Source organism: Rhagoletis pomonella, unplaced genomic scaffold (assembly GCF_013731165.1).
Source record: "Rhagoletis pomonella isolate Grant_MI unplaced genomic scaffold, Rhpom_1.0 Rhpom_scaffold_00002, whole genome shotgun sequence".
Taxonomy (NCBI): Eukaryota; Metazoa; Arthropoda; class Insecta; order Diptera; family Tephritidae; genus Rhagoletis; species Rhagoletis pomonella.
The window spans coordinates 60,941,933-60,953,649 of NW_023458556.1; the positions used below are offsets into that span (position 1 = coordinate 60,941,933).

At 33.4% G+C, this 11,717-nt stretch overlaps 1 non-coding gene across 1 annotated transcript; it reads left to right on the top strand.

Moving 5' to 3' along the window:
* The first annotated feature begins 10,064 nt into the window (after positions 1 to 10,064).
* Trnaa-ugc lies at positions 10,065 to 10,136 on the top strand. The gene has a single exon. It is a non-coding gene; the product is annotated as a tRNA-Ala (tRNA).
* The last annotated feature ends 1,581 nt before the right edge of the window (positions 10,137 to 11,717 follow it).

The following is an 11,717-nucleotide window of genomic DNA, read 5'->3' on the forward strand; positions in this document are numbered from 1 at the left end:
TTTTTTTTATCATGCTTCTAGCGGTTAAGTAAAATGTGAGTTTCAAACAAAAGGTGTTCAAATAAATACTTAACCCCTACATATTTCTGGATAGAGTTGGCACTAGGAATGTTAATCCCGGGATCCCGGACTTTTTAGGGTCTCGAAAATCCCGGGATTCTCGGCAAGTAATTTGTAATTTGCACTGATGGCAATAATAGAAACTCCTTTTCTTGACCATTATTGGCTATATTTCTTTTTTATTTAATAATTAATATTTTTTTTATAAATGTCTAGCTCATTATACATATAACACCGCGCGATAGTAAATTTTAAACACAAATATCAATATATTCGCGAAACAATGGGCCAAATATAGTAAAATTGCGTTTTTAGTTTTTCACTCTGATCTCAGTAATTCAAAAATGATTTCAAAAATTCAGAGAAATGTGATTAGAGAAGAAGTATGGGTATAAAATTAATGAGGAAATCCTGTAGAATTTAAGCAGATTCAAGTTTCTTGTGCAGAAGGGCTGGTAAATATTGAAATTGTCATTTTAAAATTTTATCGTTGAAATTTCGCAAAATTTGTGTTTGAAAAAATTATATGTTAAGGGCTTCTATAAACTCGATAACATCCTCGAATTTCATTCTTTTAACTTTTGTCAGCTTAAAAATTACCTGTTAGTGCTTGTGAATCCAAAAAATTTAAATTTTTTAAATTCTAAAGAAATTTCCTATTGCATTTGTTACCAATATTTTTATTCTACATTGCATTGAATTTTTAATAATTTTTGGAATTAATCATATCTTTAGAATTACAAAGTCCTTCAAAATAAATCCTGCGGTCAGAGAGAAAAAATAAAAACGCCACTTTAAATAAAAAAAGTAGGTTTCAAACCCATTTATTTATTATTTATTTCATGGTAGGAGAGCTTCACAAACAATATAGAAGCAATTTTTTCGATTCAAGTTGTTGAAAAGTAATAGACGTCTATATCCCGGGACTAATCCCGGGATCCCAGGATTGTGACAACGCCAACCCGAAAATCCCGGGATCGGAGAAATCCGAAAAATTAACATCCCTAGTTGGCTCCTATTTAAAAAACTAAAATGAGTGCGAGATATCGTCGCCGTCATATCAAGCTATCGAATGTGCAAACACATTACATAATTACCTCATCTTAGTTAACAGATGGGTGGCAACCCCATTTAAAATCGTGTTAGTCTGAAGCTTATGCGTACACCGTTCGTGTGATACCCGAATTGTGGTATCAAATAAGCTGAAATTTTAATAATCATTGTTATATTTTTTAGAATGATGGCAACCCCGTTCAACAAAATTTTTAAATATCTTCAAACGTTTTTAGTTTTGATGAAAAAACTTAAATATTTCATTGACCTTTAAATAATTTTTAATTTTCAAATATCTGGCAACCCTATCTTTTAAATGTTCACCCAATACCCACAGAAATATTCGAGTAGAATGCAAACAAAAAATAAGCACATCCATTGAGCTGTTCGTGCGTGATGTGGTTATGAAAACATAAAATAACTCATTTTGGGGTATAGCAGATAGGAGTGTCGGTTCCCTGCAGTGAAAAGCCAAACCAGTTAGAAAAAATACTAGTTCGTTAACTAGTATGTGCCTACCAGTTCGACAATTTCGAAGAACTTAGGCGATCAGCGACATCTGCCTTTGAATTGCCAAAGCCAAAAATAAAACGCAATTAATTGCTTTTCTTACAAATGTCGGCTGTGGCGTCACGTGAAGACTACTGGTTCGGGTTCTGAAATCGCAGGTTCGAGGCCGCTTGGAGGTGGTTAAGATTTTTAAAGTTAAATAAATGTAAGTAAAAATAATTTATTCAATTTATAAATAAATAACAAATTTGAAAATCTAATTGCGTTGCAAAAAAACATTTAGGAAGAAATATAAAAACAAAGAAATTAAACAAAAATTTTTTTTTATTAAATTAAAAAATTACAATAAACAGCATAAACAAAAAATAAATTTAAAAAATAAAATAAAAAATTGAAAATAAAAAAATTTTTCCTGCGCCAGGATTTGAACCTGGGACCTCAGGCTTACCACGCGAGTGCTCTTCTCTGTCGGCCATTGTGACTGCTGGAGCGCCGCGAGCAAAAAGGCACAATTATGCTTTTCACGGGGCATGAATTGGCAGACTATCTCATCAACTGGTATGATCCTTCTAGTATTTATACTAGTAGATGCTGATGCATAGCCTGACAATTGACATCTCGTAGGACATCGCAATGTTAAAAATACCAGTCGCTAACATTGAAAAAGGATAGAACGTGAACTAGTTCGGCTGAAACGCAAACCGGTAGAATTCTAGCTCACAACTAGTAGCTTTCCCTGCAGGGTTATTAAAACACACTTAGTAAAATTTTTAAGTTAAATAATCACCATAGTGCTATTTGTTGAAGACTTCTGAAGGGAAATAGTGTTTTCGATCAAAAAATATTTATTTTTAACGATTCTATAGCAATTTTAAGAAAAAATGTATTTTTCCCATGTACATAAAATACGTGGGAGACTTCATAGCCCCGGCGGCACGTGTAGATATTAATCGATTTCAAAATAATAAAGTACGTGTCTCCTTAATTTTGATATTCTTCACATCTGGGGGGTGGCTGGAGGAAAAAATATTTGGGCCACCCTAATGTACATAAATATTATACAAGAAGGCACATGAATTTCAAGCCATATGTCGATGTGTTCAAGCGCGCGCGCGCATATTTAATATTCGCATAAATTTTAAATAGATTTCGAATGGCAAACAACTGTGCATTGTGTAGCGCTTATCAGTTTTGTTGTTGCCAAAATACGAAAAAAATTAAAAAAAAATGACTTCATCTACAAATTTTTATATTGTTCAAGCGCATGTTTACTGAGATTTTTATTCTTCTTGCCATTAACATATCATTTAAAATGCATGTAAGAACACATGTAAACCGCCCCATAAGCTTTGCGCATGCGCATGCGTATGCGGCCATAGTCACAACTGCTTGGCTATGCCTATGCCGCCGATGCGTTTGCCACTGCAGCTGGAGGCGCATGCGCCACAGCGCAAATATTTAGCCAAGTGCATACAATGGTGTGGCATCGTGCACTTATGCGCATGAATATTTTCCTAACATACATATCCACATATGTATGTTTGTACTACACATGTGTCGAAATTCTTCTGCCTGTATGCTTTTATATCTAGTGTTGGTGCTTTATGGAAATGTGATGCACACACCTTTTGCCTCACAAAAATCGCGGAGGCAGTTACTCTAACCATGGTTTCGCAATTCTTAGCTGCCGCAGTAGTCGATAATCAGCAGCATAGGTAGTGAGGGTTACTTCGTTGTGGCTTAACCACCACCACCATCCTCGCAGCAGCCACCTCCGCCTCTGTCAACCTATTTTGCATACGCTCAGCACCTCTTTTAACTTTTTGCTGGTATTCCTGCTGCTGGTGCAGTTTCAACTAACCAGTTACTTATTGTTTTCCTGTTTTTTTTTATTTGTTGCTCAATGCTGTTTGCATTATTGACACAATGAAGATGTTACTGCTGCGACAATGACAACAAAGAGATTTCAACGCCGGCAAAAGCAGCAGAACAACTACAACATTTGCTGAAACAGCAGGAACTTGCAATAAATTTGTAAACAAAAGTGTTTAATTTATGACATCGATTTGTAAGCTGGTGAATGGCTTGCTCGCTGTAAAGTGTATATGCCTAGGGTGGCCCAAAAAAGAGTAAAGAAAAAAATATACCCATGTTTGTTCTTCTTATTATTATTTGGCACTACAACCGTTGCCTCTCTCCTTTGCGGATTGGCGCCAGGTGATTATCCCAAGTGCGGATAGGTCCTTCTGCATTTGGTCCTTCCACTATGTTCGTGCGCGCCCTTGCTTTCGTTTTTTTTTTTGTTGTTCGTCCAGAGATAGCTATACTTTTCAATTGCCTACCGAGCCCAAATTAACCCTGTTTTTCATTTTGAAATAAAAATATATTGAGAGATCGCTCAAAGCGCTCAAGGATTTCAATTTATTTAAATGGAAAAAAACAAGTTTTCGGTGAAATGGTATGGAATTCTTAAAAATCAATATTTTTCGATCGGAAAACTCGATTCTTCAGGAAACGTTTAATAATAACAACAAATTGTCTAGTTAACCACTTGTTAATATTAACTGTTTTTTTATAGGTCCCCCGAAAATCACATACATTTTTGGATCATCCTAGTATACATACATACATATGTACCCAAATATGTAAGTTTTTATGCAACGCACCACATGATTAGCTAAAAACCTTAACAGATTAGTGCAAACACTTGCAGATATGACGAAATGTGGATCCCAAAATGCACCATGCCTGTGTACATTAGTCGATAAACATTAGGGTAAACTTTATTTTGCTCCGCATATAGACGGTGCACACAATGCGTATCAACAAGTCAAGAAGTCTAAGTTCTGAGGAAAACGAACCTTATACATACATACATATACCCGGCGCACATACTAAATACTAAAATAGGACGGCTTATACCATACCAAAAATTACTGTGGAAGCTTAGGTTAGGTTTTGTTCGCTGGCCAGTAAAGGCCTCACATAGGCTAAAAGAACATACATACGTAATCTTTCCATGATACATACATTTAAGACCAATGAATCGCAACACGGGACAATGCTACAAAACATTTCCGTGCCTTTGGCAAATTGTAGTACATATACACTTCGTCCCTTTGCCGATTGCTGATGCCCCACCAGCTGAGCTTCACCAAGCACTTAGTAATAGTGGCTCTTGACTTCTCAAAGCAATCTGCTGACGATTAGCTCGCTTCTGAAAGGGTGTTCGGTTGCTAACCAGAGGATACTTGGTGTAAACGCTGGAAGTGGTCAGCCGCTTGAACCGGATATAAAAGAATCGTTTTTGGCCAGTCCCTGGTGAATGGCGATCAAAAACTTACCCCACTCTTTTGGACACTAGCGTTGTATACTACTTGGTCATCATTATAAACCACAATTATACCAACGTGCAAAGTGGCTTAGTTCTTATACTACAAAAATAATCGTGGTATAAAGCGAGTATAACATGAAATACAGTTAAAATGAAAACTCTGACCATAAACACACACGTCAAAATGACGTTTATCATAAAATCAATGTTCTCTAAGGATAATTATCACTAGTTTCTGCTGGAAAGCGTTTCTTAACCTTAAAGCTAGCAGAAACTAACAGCTCTTCTGTTAATTTGTGCTAGTAAAATTTTTACTAGCAGAAACTAGCAGCTGTCAATATGAATAAGCAAAAACTCGCGCCAAATATTTTCAATTGTCAAATACAAAGATCAGCTGTTTACTTACTAGTTTCTGTTAGTTTTGCGTTTTTTACTATTTATTTATGTCGCTCTCTATGAGCGTAATTCCCTCAATTTTCCCATTATTTTTCTTCGTGATAATTATATGCTAGAAAAGAAACAAAGCTAAAGAAACAAAACATCGGTATGCGAACTATATGTCTGTCACTTCGAAATAGTATTAAAATCCATAGTATGCATACCAGGGTGTACAAACCATATGTCTGTCAGGGCTATTACCTGACATTTTTACGCGTAAACTGGAAAATTTAAACGCGTCTCCCGAAAAATTTCATTTTTTTTAGTTGCGGGCCAATCCAGCGAAGACGACACGTTAGTTAAAAAAATAAACTACGTAGATTGTGTTTAAATCTGTGAAACATTTAAGTAGGTAGAATAATTCTACACAAATAGATTTTTATCGATTTATTTTTCACCTTTTTCTCCATTTTTACTATTTTAAACGCAGCCGCAGTGCAACTATCTCTGATATGATGTTTCATCATCAAGTTGTCAAGGCATTCCTCGTGTATTAGAGGTGACAATGCAAACAATAATTATCCCAAAAGAAAGTTCATGGACTTTAAAACAGTGATAAGTTGTTTTACAAATACATTTATGGTGAGAAGTTATCAGCGTTCAAAGAAATGCCTTTTGGATGTCCCACCCATCACAGCAAAAAAAAATATATTTTTTAACGTACTATACAAAAATTTAAGCTTTCCATTGTTCAAATAAAGTACCCTTATTAAAAATAGTATAAATATTAATTTACTTATTAATTGTTAATTTTACTCACGAACTATGTGTCCTCCATAGTGACTCGTCCCACCCGTCACAAAATATTGTCCCTCCAATCACAAGCTGAAGGAGTTTTTTTTTTCAATTTTCAAATGTATTATGCCATCAAAGCGCAAAATGGACATCAACATTCTACTAACTGCATTCGAGAAAACCGCTATGAACGAAAAATTTATAGTTTATCTAAAATCGGGAATCGAATCCAACAACTCAGAGAAGCGGGTGTCATCGTTATCCGCCAGACAACGTTAAGACGTATATAGTAAAATTTCATGGGAAATATTTTCGTAGAACATTTTAACCCATTAGCTCCCGCCTGAAATGGATGTTTCGAGCGTTAATAAAGAAGGGTCAAAAAGCAAATTTGGAAGTTCGTTAGAAGATTCCGCTTTAAATACTTTGCTGCTCTTACGAACACATCTTAAGTGCAATAATAACAACACCGGCACAAAAAAGGGTGTGTACTTCTAACCAGACCCGCCTACCAACATATATTTCGACCCGTTGAATCCGAGGTCCGTTTGACCCGTACCGTTTGACCGGTTAAAAAAAAATGTTTCCTCTTTTCATGATATTAGTAGAGAAATGCACTACATTTCCACAGACATTTTTTTAAAGGCTCCTCCCAATATTTGAATGTCAAAACTTTTTTATATAAATCTATTATCGTCTTAGAACTCAAAATGTGTATAATTGGAAGCTATTTCGGGCTATTTCCAAAAAATCACCGGGTTTCTAGGGGTAGTTTTTAGCCAGGATCTCAAATATGTTGATATTTTTTATCTTACCAAGCAATCTAAATTAATAGTAAATATAATCTCCAACTAAAAATTTTTAAAATCATGAATATCAATTTTCAAATTGTCTAACTATCTCCAAAAATTGTCCAATATTCTCAATACTATATACCACCCTATTCTATTTTTTCCCAACCATTTCAATGCCATCAACGAAAAAAAAATAAATTTGATCGGACAAAAAAAGATAGAATTTTCGTTAGATTTTTTTAAATCCGAGTTATGTATTACTGATTTTTCTCAAAAGCAGCATTGCTTGTTGCCAAGGCTTTTTACGACGAAAACGCTTTTTCGATAACTGATTTGTTTTATTTTTAATTATCCTTATCTTGAGGCAAGAAGAGATGTAAAAATATAATTCTGCAATGTTTTCGTTACGCCGAATTCAAAATTAGAGATATTGCGCAATCGCAATGTGACTTTGCAAATCTCTACGTATGTAATGTTTATTTTTTTGGCATTTTTCGAAGAACAAAATAAATTTATTTCTGAGGTATAATCATTATTTCTCCGAATTTTATCAAGTTAGGGGAAAAAATATGTAATCAAAGACGAATATTTGAATATATTCTTAAGGATTATATATGTATATTCTGCGTAATGAAGAAATTGAAAATTTTTTCATTATACATATAATATTTTTAATAAGATAAACTTTCATTTTAAAAGTTCAACAATATCCATCGCCTCAGGAAATTTTGTATCAATATATATAAAAATATATAAAATTGCTATTACTGTTTATATAAATAAATGATTTCCATTTTAAATAATAAACATAAAAATTGAGAACTCCATTTGAACTTTGTCTGCATCATAACCACCCGGTCCGCATGCACGGCGGCAAAAAGGGACAAACTATGTCTGTGTGTGAACTGCTATTGAGAAAAATCGGTAATAACTCGGATTTAAAAAAAATATAACGAAATTCCGTGGACAGCATTGAAAAGGTCGGAAATGGAAAATAATGGTATATAGTATTGAAAATATTGGAATTTTTTTGGGGATAGTTGAACAATTTGAAATTTGATATTCATATACTACATACATATTTTAAAATTGTGGAAATAAGTGATGGTCAAAACTTAAAAAAATAAGAAGAAATTTTTTATTTGCCCGATGAAAAATCACGACAATCCAAGTCTTACAAAAGATTATTATACATCATTTTAAAGGCCTATACATCCTCTTATCACAACATATTCGATCTTTAAAATTAATGAAAAGTAGTAATTCAAAAACTGATAAATCTACCAAACCGTACATTGTGGCCTAAAATGACAAGTCGCGATCTCTAAATGATTTTTAAAAAATCTATAAAAATAGGCAATAATATTTCACATAAAAAGGAAGAAACTTAGGGGATAGGATCTTTAAATTAAAAAAAAAGTAAGTGCTCCTGGGCCACACTGGAGAAGTGAAACTTACGATACGAATCTCTTTTTTCTCACAACCAATGTACATCGTCACTAGACACGAATAAAGGCGCGAGCTTAAAAGTTGACGGCGAAAAAAGACGCATAAGTCTTTATTCGTGTGTAGTGACGACATAAATATGTATGTATGTACATACATACATTCATCTGCTTTTGCTCATGGTTATATTTTTTGTCTTTTTTCTACCTAGATCCCTACCTCTACTACTGTTCGTTCTAATTACATTTATCTTATTCTGTTTTCCTTTATTTTCATTTTTATCTTTACACTATCGATAACAAATTCGACAGTAACATCCAACAAAATATAGCAAAATCGGTTTAATATTGGTAGCAAAATTAATTAGAAAATCTATAAAAATATCGATAAATAATCGATAACAAAATCGATAAATATCGATAACGAAATCGAAAAAAAACGATAACAAAATCCATAAATATCGATAAAAACATCGATAAATACCGATAGCAAAATCGATAAAAATTAATAACAAATCGATAAATGCCGATAAAAAAACGATAAATATCGAGAACAAAATCGATAAATATTGATAACAAAATCGATAAATACCGATCACAAAATCGATAAATATCGATCACAAAATCGATAAATATCGATAACAAAATCGATAAATATCGATAATAAAGTCGATAAATATCGATAAAAAATCGATAAATATCGATAACAAAATCGATATACATCGATAACAAAATCTATAGAAACCTCGATAAACATCGATAGCAAAATCGATAAATATCGATAACAAAATCGATAAATATCGACTACAAAGTCGATAACAAAATCTGTAAATATCGATAACAAAACCGACAAAAATGTCGATTATTTCATCGACAAGTCTCGAGAATCCCGAAAATCTCTAAATTTCAAAAATAGTTCCCAGATTGAGTCTCTGTGTCTCTGTCTATATCCTTTCCTCTTTAATTACCTTTATTTTAATCTTTCTTCCCCTATCTTCATCTTTACTTTTATCGGTATCCTCATCCTCCTCTTTGTCTTTACTTTTATGTATGTTTATCATTTTCTCCATCAACATACATAAGTATTCCCCTTCACCTTTGCCCTTATATATATGCATAAGTAAGGTGTTTAAATTTACCGTGGTCTTCATTTTAGCCTTTATCTTTACGCATCTTTGTTTTTGTTTTTATTTTTACCTTTGTCTTTATCCTTTTCTTTATCTATGTATGTACGTACTCACCTTTACTTTCATTGTTGTATTGATCTTTTTCTAAGTGTTATTCTTTAACCTTTTATTAGTTGTATACCATATGCATACACACAAGAAGCACTTGTTTCAGCCCCAACCATTTCCGTTGCACCATTTCCGTTGCACCATTTCCGTTGCATCATTTCCGTTGCACCATTTCCATTGCACCATTTCCGTATGCAATTTCCGTTGATTTTGCCAATTTACTCCCAACCAACCAACCGCCGCTAAAGAAGTTTCACTTCAAAAATTGATGGGCACCCTAATATACATGTACATATGAATGCTATATTCGTTTCAGGTGAAGCCCAAATTCGTATGATTCATTTCCATAATGTGAAGAAAGTAAACAATAAAAACCCATAAGTTTAGCTTTGTTTTACTACATAGTATAGCTAATAGTCGAACGCTAAGCTGAATTTACTTGACCAGCGCTAAGCATGACGGGGATGTAGCTCAGTGGTAGAGCGTTCGCTTTGCATGTGAAAGGCCCCGGGTTCAATCCCCGGCATCTCCAGTGGTTAAACACGAACCCGCTTTTTTATAATTAAAAAAATAAAGATAATTTATTTTACCAATTATTGTTGTACATACATACAAACAAATTAGCAAGAACAAAAACAGATATATACAATTGTGTGTCTGTTCTTCGACATTAAATTTACAAATTCATAGATATACTATGTACACACGTGCAAACCCAAAACTATTAAACCAAAAATAACTCCGCACATGCATACACACATCCATAGTACCTAATTCTATTTTCGGCGCGAGAATATCTGCAAGTATATACAATTTGTATGTACATGCATACATCCATATGTGCCTAACTCCCACCTAGAATTTTGGGCGCATTTCATTCATGTTTGTGCGGATGTGTTACCCACTAACCATATGTTTTGCGTATAACCAACATCTAGTGGCATCCCCTCAATATGCGCCTGAAAGTAGGCAATACAATTTAATGCGCAAAGCGAGAAGACTGTTTACTCACAGGGTGCTCAAGATGAAAATTAATTTTAATTGACCATGTAATTATTATTGCAAAAAAGATATCTACATACCTACATACACACATGGACAAAAGTGTTCGCCATTTATCATCCCAGTCAGCAAAAAATCCGCAAATGGATTAAATTTTCGTATACTTGTGACGATTCGTTTTCCCACTAAAGTATGCAGCAGGAACGTATGTATGTACACTAAACTGCATCACCAAAAAAGTTGCGGGTTTTCCGCCGGGATTACAAAATTTACTATGTATATTTTAAGACCTCCACCAAAATATTTCGTAAAAATATTAAGAGCTGGACCGTTTTGAAAATACCTCCAAAAATTCATTTTTTTATGAATTAATATAGTTTCTTAAAGAACTTTTTGAAAAACATCCCCTCAGATGACCAAACAAATAAAGCTTAAAAAATCTGTATAAAAATATTTAAAAATCTTTTTAACGGAATCGTAATACATACGAAACACTTGAATAACTGTGCCAATAATATTGTGATTTAGACTTATGGGATCTCAGTAGTAAGGCATTTTCCCACCATTTTCATTTCTGTGCAAAAAAAGTCATTCGTGTCCCAATTTTTTTTTTCCAAATACCAACATATCTTAATTCAACTTTGAATGACGTTCGTTCATGAGTTTATTAGAAAAAAAACAATATATAAAGGGTGAGAAAATACCTTTCCAATGATACCTCACAAGTCTAAATCGGAAGAGAATTCGGGCTTAAATTTGGATTTTTTCAGTTGTCTCTCTTTTGTTTGGCAAATGTGTGTATATTTTTGAGTTATTTTAAGTTGAAACCCCTTTTGGTGAATTTTTAGTTGATTTTCTTTTAAAAAGTCAAGGTAAATTTATACTGGGCAATATTCTCCGTTCATTTATAACAATCCAACTCATAGAGTGGTCTAACTATGATCAACTAAAAAAGGGCTAACGATTTTGAAAAAAAAACACTAAGAAAACATCAGTACACAACTCAGAAAACATATTTATTATTAATAATATAGCATATACTTGTATTTAAATATATGTATTAAAAATATTAAAAGAAATCACAGTCTTCTTATGTTATTTTCCTTTATAG